We start from the raw sequence: 7,439 nt of genomic DNA, 5'->3' as shown, positions 1-7,439 counted from the left end.
CATTGTGCGCGTGTTTGTTTCAGTTTTCAATGTGCGTTATCAGCGCCGCTTCAGCAGATAAAATGCTGATTCAGAAATCTGAATGTATGTTTTGTCATTTCACTATATGTACTGAATATATTGCGTGAAATTGTTCGCAATTCACATTATTGTATATTGGTAGAATGACAGCTTTGCAATGCATTCTTTTCATGATTATAATGCAATAAAAAGTATTTGGTTTGGGCTTATCAGTTTGTGTATGCTTGTTTAGAAAGCTAAATATAATAGCCCGACCTTGCCATTGATGCATGTAAAGTTAAAAGTGATTTGCAAGGGTGGATAGTGGGAGGGGTGGGAGGTGCATAGATCATATGATCGACGTACATATCCGACATACATTGATACAATCAAGTGTATGCGACACTAATATAAGTTTTCCTGTCGTACTATATAATAATATTATTATTATGCTAAAGTAATGTTACTGATAATATAATATAATATGGCTAAGATCGGGAAATTAAATGATTAAATCATTGCTTCCTCTCCACTCCTGTGCCTGTTGTGGTGGTGAGAAATAGTCGCATAAAACCACAAATTAAACCGTCTGATTGTGTTTTTGTGAGGCCAGCCTAGAGCATGTTATTAAAACAGAAGCTTACTTTTGACGTGCACTGTCATGCCGCTTTAATTGCACGTATAAAACGGTATTGACATGCCTAAACGGACGGCTGCAGTTAGCATACTCGTCAAGTCGGTGAATTCCTCAATTATTTATACCACTGTGTGCGTGGTTAAATCATTCAAGCACAAATCGTTAAGTTTTGTTAGTATTTAGTTGCCGTCTCTCTCTCTCTCTCTCTCTCTCTCTCTCTCTCTCTCTCTCTCTCTCTCTCTCTCTCTCTCTCTCTCTCTCTCTCTGTGTGTGTGTCTCTCTCTCTTTCTCTCTCTGATCTCAATCTCTCTGTCTTGTCTTTCTCTCTACTCTCTCTCACCTCTCTCTCTCTATCTCTCTCTCTCTCTCTCTCTCTCTCTCTCTCTCTCTCTCTCCTCTCTCTCTCTCTCTCTCTCTCTCTCAATAACCATACACTTGACAAGTAGATTTTGTTGGCGGTTCAAGTGTGAAATCTGGGCAAAATGACATTTGTTCATTTGGGTAATAAGTATGACACTAAAAAAAACAAATTAAGGGTCGATTTTTCTTGAATCATGGTAACGTGAAAAAGGGCCTTGTAGTCGTAGTTAAAATGTGCGGCAGGGGTCGTTAGCAAACTATTCCTTGTTTATTTGCAAATCACGACACAGTCTAGCACATTTTTTTAAACGATATAAATATAAGTTTAAAGTTTGTTTTGTTTAACAACCACAAACTGTAGAGTAACATTGATATGTAATCATCGGCTGTTGGATGTCAAACATTTGGACTAAGTTTGGGACATTAGACTTGAGAGAGGAAACCCGCTATTTTTTTTAGCATTGAGTAGCAAGGGTATCTTTATATGCCACCATCCAATAGACACCAGGATAGCCACATGCCACGGCATTTCGGGGACCAGTGTGGTGCACTGGTGGGAACGAGAAATAGAAATATAAGTTTTATAATGTAGTCATGTTCTTTGTCTACGGTGAGAAAAAAAACCCTATAGGCATCATATAAACAACTCTTAACCAATTACCTCGCTCGATGCGCGGTCGGTGTGGGATCGATCCCATCGTCAATGGGCCCATTTGGGCTATTTCTCGTTCTAGCCAGTGCACCACGACTGGTATATCAAAGGCCGTGGTATGTACTACCCTGTCTGTGGGATGGTGCATATAAAAGATCCCTTGCTGTTAATCGAAAAGAGTAGCCCATGAAGTGGCGACAGCGGATTTCCTCTCATTATCTGTGTGGTCCTTAACCATATGTTTGACGCCATATAACCGTAAATAAAATGTGTTGAGTGCGTCGTTAAATAAAACATCTTTCTTTCTTAAACAATTACCAAACTACATTTTTATGCACTTTCCAACAGACAGGGTAGCACATGATAAACCAGCGGCAGATATGAAGTCAAGGCTGTATAGAGGTCAGCGATCATAACATCATGCATGCTACACATATTTCTTTACACATCAACATTTATCAGATTCTGTGCAATGTAGTCCATTAATATAGGTGGGAAACATCGAAATAAAGCGATTTATTACCCTGTAAAATTATATGCTAAATTATTGGGGGGGGGGGGGGTAGGGGTATATGGTTCGTATATTTTAAGTAGAAGATGTCTAAATTATGTACCCATTGACCACAAGCCTGCTATATAGCCGGATAGCAAATTATGCTATTACGTACCTAATTAGTATGGGCAAATACTACACGTGTATCATTATAGTAACCTCTGAATGGCTGGTGTGTGATTTGTATGCATTATAAAGTACAATGATTACATATCATGATATTACATGTGCATAGACAATGAAGGAATCTTACAACCACACTGAGAGGTAATAGTATTCCAGCTATAAAGTGAGACGAGTATATGTAAACTGTGCCTCGAGGTGTAATAGTATCTCGCTAGTGTGTCTCACACAGTACAATGTCTTGTTTGGACACAAGTGGAGATTTGAACTTAGTAGTTAGTATACGTTTCGGTTGTTTCATGTGCAGGTACGTAGGGAGGGGTGGGGTCGAATATGAACCAAGTGGACCCTTTTTCTGTTTTGTTTTTGCACCACCAGAAACTCCATATGTATGTATGTATGTTCTGAAAGCGGACCATTTGCTTCAGCGAGGTGAACTCCGACCCCCCCCCCCCCCCCCCCCCCCCAGCCTACGCCCCTGTGTGGAAATCTCAAAACGTGAATAATTTTTTGTAAGCATGTTGTGAGTGGTGTAATGATTTAATAATGGCATATAGCATTAGTACACCTGTTGGTAACCTGTTATCAGAATCGCATACCTGAACTGTCTGGGTTGAACGTTCATAACAAGTAAGCATTTAGACAAAAAATAATATTGCTTCGTGTATTCCATACAAAATGGGGTATTGTTTTCGTTGTTTGTTAATTTTATTAAGATCATCGGCGACACAAATAGACACCTCAGTGATTGTTTTCTGCATTCGCTTGCTAATCAAAGCCGTAGTTCGATGTCACAACAATGGAAATTCTGTAGCGTTCAGTATAATGGCATTTTGGTGGTTTACGTAATATAAAATATATAATTTTTAAGCATGCATTTCTAACAGGAAGATACTGCGACCACTAATGAAGATTTGTCTAGTGACCTAATATTTGTTGTAACTCAGATAAAGATTTTGCGACCACTAATGAGGATTGATCTTGTGACCTAATCCTTGCACTTTAAACAGAGATTCTGCTATCACTAATGAAGATAGGTCTTGTGACCTAATCCTTGTCGTACTTCAGACAGACATTCTGCTATGACTAATGAAGATAGATGTACTTAGGTCATGGATTCTACTTAGACAGAGATTCTACAGTATCTCTAATGAGGATTGGATCTTGTCACCTTGAACAATCTTGTGATCTAACCTTGTACTTCGACTAATGTACTAATCCTTATCTTCAGACATTTGCTATGAATAATAGGTGAGGACATATGGTCTTCAGTTCTGCTATCACTAATGAGGATTGTTCTGTGACCTTCCGTTACTTCAGACAGATCACTAATGCTAGGTGACCTAATGATGATTCAGGAGATTTCTGCTGATTGATGACTGGTGGACTAATCCTTGTACTTCAGACAGATTTTGCTACCTAATACCTTTCACTTAAACCGAGATTCTGAGGATAGGTCTTGTGACCTAATCTGTCGCTGACTTCAGACAGACAGTTCGTGCTTATGACTAATGAAGAGATAGGTCATGTCAGACAGATTCTACTATCTTCTAATGCTATTTGGTCTCCTAATCCTGGGACTAACCAGACATTTTTGCTAATGATAATGAGGGGATGGGTTTGTGTGAATCTAATCCTTGTACTTCAGACAGGATTCTGTCTTGTAATGATGATTGGTCCCTAATCCTTGTACTTCAGACAGATTCTGCTATCACTAATTAAGATAAACCTTGGTCTTCGGACAGACCTATAATCCTTGTGGACCTAGTCCTTTACTTCAGACAGAGACTTTGCTATCAATCTGATACTTCAGAGGATTCTGTCTTATAGTCTGGGACTTAATCCTTGTCGTACCTCAGACAGAAAGATTCTGCGACCACTAATGGGGATTGCTCGTGTGATCTAATCCTTGATATACCTCAGACATAAGTGCAACCACTGAGCAACGCTCTGATCCCAAAACAAAGATGGTGAAATATAATTTGTGTAAAATTATTATATACTATTCAAATTATAAGCATAAAGACAAAAAATTAGAACATTCTACAGAGCAAAGAATGATTTTTAGGACGGATTCTGCTGATACGTTTTTGCTTAAGGTGGATTAAATACTGCTGGTTTCTCTAACATTCGTATTATGTTATGCTATTTATATAGCGCTTATGCGGAAATCAGGATACCTTAAAATTCCAAGCAAAGTCCTTCTGACACCCTCCCCTCAGTAAATGCTATCCTATACGCCTATGATTCAAACTGAATTTTATAACCACTTGAAAATATCAATATGCGGTTTCTTCTACATTTTTTGGCAACCGAATTGGCAGTCGGAAACAAAGAGGAGGCCGTCGTTAAGAATCGAACCACACACAGTTGCCTTTGCAGCCTGTTTAAGGGTTTGTTCCGAAAAGCAAATATTAGGAATAAGTGTTGCGTAAGCATTAACATAATACGGGTGCTTGTTTTGCGATTTAGTTTGACAAACATAATGTTTTATGACTGTTTTGAGAGCTTCATCGCCGCAAACTCCGGTTAAACCGAGATTCTGGGGCAGCCGACAGGATGCTTGTCTTTAACTTTCAACTCGATGGTGGATTCAAAAATGTTTTTAGGGGAGGCTCAAATACAATTTGCATTAGTATAGAGAGATATATCGGAATCGGAAGATGACAGCAACTGGAGGGACAAGTAATACTAATACGCCTTTGAACTGTGCAGGACCTAATGTATGACCTTTAACGAGTTGGGGAAGTGATAATCCATACCCTCATTTGTAACAGGTATGCGTTTTGACGGGAGACGGTGTGAGTTCTTTGAGTGGGTGATGGTGGGCATGTCATGTTGGCGTGATGGTTGGGGTATCATGTTTGCTATGGGGGGGCGATATGTTATTTACTGGATCCCAGAAAGAAAAAAGAATTTTAATTAAGTTTTTAGCCGACGACCGAAACGGAAGATCCAGGACTGTGACATAGTGAAGGAAGTGTAGGAAGGAAAGCTATACCTTCGAGTTGACGTTCGTATGATGACGCGACTGAGGTGGCGGGTTTTTCATGATGACGCTACATCAGTAGTCTTTCAGGAAACCAAATAATTATAATATAACGTATACAGTGCCATAGAGAGGAGAGAGAGCGGGAGAGAGGAGGAGAGGATGAGAGATGAGAGGGAGAGAGAGAGAGAGGATAGAGAGAGAGAGAGAGAGAGAGAGAGAGAGAACGAGAAACGAGAGAGGGAGTCAAAGTCTGAGTCTGACAAGTGTGGTGTATTTTGATGTCTAGGTCTGTAATGGGTACGTGCTTTCAATATAATTATATTAACTGCGTACATATCTTCAGATATATTTTCTTCTATAAATGCCAACCCTAATTATGAAAATTCCACATTGATTAATATATACCTCAATGCTTTTTCATTTCGTCTGGTACCATACTCACCAGACTCAGATTCGGTGTGTTTGGACCCCAGACTGTATTTGGCAACTGAACTGTCAGTCAGTTCGGTGTCCTGTACGTAAAGAGTTCTAGTGCATTTCCACTGATGACGTCTGCTTTAGATGTGGACACATCGTCGGAAATTGCCAGCAACTTGAGGGGCCATGTATTAATTCACTTTGTAAGAGGGTGGCCAGTGTATTATCTACCCTTACACCATCCACACGCGCCAGGAGACGGATATCCTACTTTTAACCCTTGATAATGGACTCTTAAGTTTGGTTAATGTACAAACCTGTAACACATCTTGATAAAGTTGTAATACAGTGAAACGTCTGTGACGTTAAAAATGGATGAAATACTCCCCTATAATAGACTAAAGCTCGTCTCCATAACTGTTACTTCTCCGACGTACATGCATTTGTAAAATTATGAAAAATCCATTTTGTGGTTTTACTAACACCAGGATTATAATACCAGAAATACTTAAGATGTTCGGAAATGGCTAATCTACACAATAAAATTTAAATATTGTCGGATTACAATTATCCAAAATGACTCATAGTCAACAATACGTGGTAATGTTTAAACACTAGGGACTGTCGCTCTAACAGGCCTTAATCACAATTATGACATATTTAATACCCAACAGAATTTGATTGACAACATGCTTAGGTGGCTAACATATACATTATTTTCCTTTCTCGCGGATTATAACACCGGGAACGAAACAAACCGCCTCAAAACGTATATAATGTTGGAGACACTGTTCCGTGTAAACACGCGCAAAATACTCATTATTTCTTTGACCTCAGTGGGTTTCTTATTTGTGTTCTCTGTTTATTTCTCAGGCTCTAACTGTATATTAGCAGATAAAATCGTTTGCGCTGTGGTCTTTGATGACACGGAAACGTGTGGTTTTTTGTTTCTGTTGAAATATTGTACTTGTTTGTCACTGCTCTGGGACTGGAACAGGAGGAATACAGCGTGCAAATACGTCTTCAGTTCGTACTATTTGTTCACATCTTGTCACAAATTGGGAAACGAAGATATCATGGCGCACAGAACAATGGGCTCTGTGTTATCGTTTATGTACAGACGTAATGTGCGAAAAACCAATTATGATCAGATCCAAGAAATGTGTTTGGGGTTTGTTTTTGTTTTGTTGGTTTCAGTGTGCGTTCAAAACGTTGAATATAAATAAGAGCTTGTTTCACTGATGTAATAAACTGATATGCATTGCTGTTACCAGTCTATGGCAACAGTTTATTTACAATTACTCTGGCGACCACCATCGCGCCAGCCGGGAGATAGCCTGGCCAAGTGGTTTGGCCGGTACCCAGTCTAGTAAGACCCTTACCACGAATTTAACTGTGCATAGAATGGATATGTCAGTTATGTAATTGTCTATCTTTCTTCCAGTGATGCCAAAGTCATTCCATGAAACATGCTGTATTTTCATTGACAACTGATCAGGGCCCCCATCTTAGCGCTAAGATCACTTTTTAAGTGCATAACTACCATATGCACTTAGGGTAATCTAAGCTCTAAGATCGCTTCATGGAACGGGGCCTGCATATGTAATTACATTTTTCATATGATGTCATAAATGTCTTCATTAAATTAGTTCGAGTAGTATATTTGCTCATTGCAGGTGTTTTAAAGGGACATTCCTGGGTTTAC

Source organism: Gigantopelta aegis, chromosome 6 (genome assembly GCF_016097555.1).
Source record: "Gigantopelta aegis isolate Gae_Host chromosome 6, Gae_host_genome, whole genome shotgun sequence".
Classification (NCBI taxonomy): Eukaryota; Metazoa; Mollusca; class Gastropoda; order Neomphalida; family Peltospiridae; genus Gigantopelta; species Gigantopelta aegis.
This window is presented reverse-complemented; position numbering follows the sequence as displayed.